Consider the following 242-nt stretch of genomic DNA (forward strand, 5'->3'; position numbering starts at 1 on the left):
ATGACAGAATCTGGCTAGCAGCCGAGCAACTTATCCTTAACGGAAAAGCGGAAAAAGCCGAGCGGAAAAGCCAATGCCCGAACGCCACTCGGCTTTCGCTGATTTGCTCAGTGTGTGCAACTGCAGGGAAAATTGGGAAATCTTTAGCTCTCTCCTCCTCTCTCTCTCTTGCATTGCAAGTTTCACTGTTTCACTGTTTGTTTGCCTGTTTCTGTTTTTGTTTTTGTTTGTTTACTGTTTAC

The sequence above is a fragment of the Drosophila santomea genome, chromosome X, assembly GCF_016746245.2.
Source record: "Drosophila santomea strain STO CAGO 1482 chromosome X, Prin_Dsan_1.1, whole genome shotgun sequence".
Lineage (NCBI taxonomy): Eukaryota > Metazoa > Arthropoda > Insecta > Diptera > Drosophilidae > Drosophila > Drosophila santomea.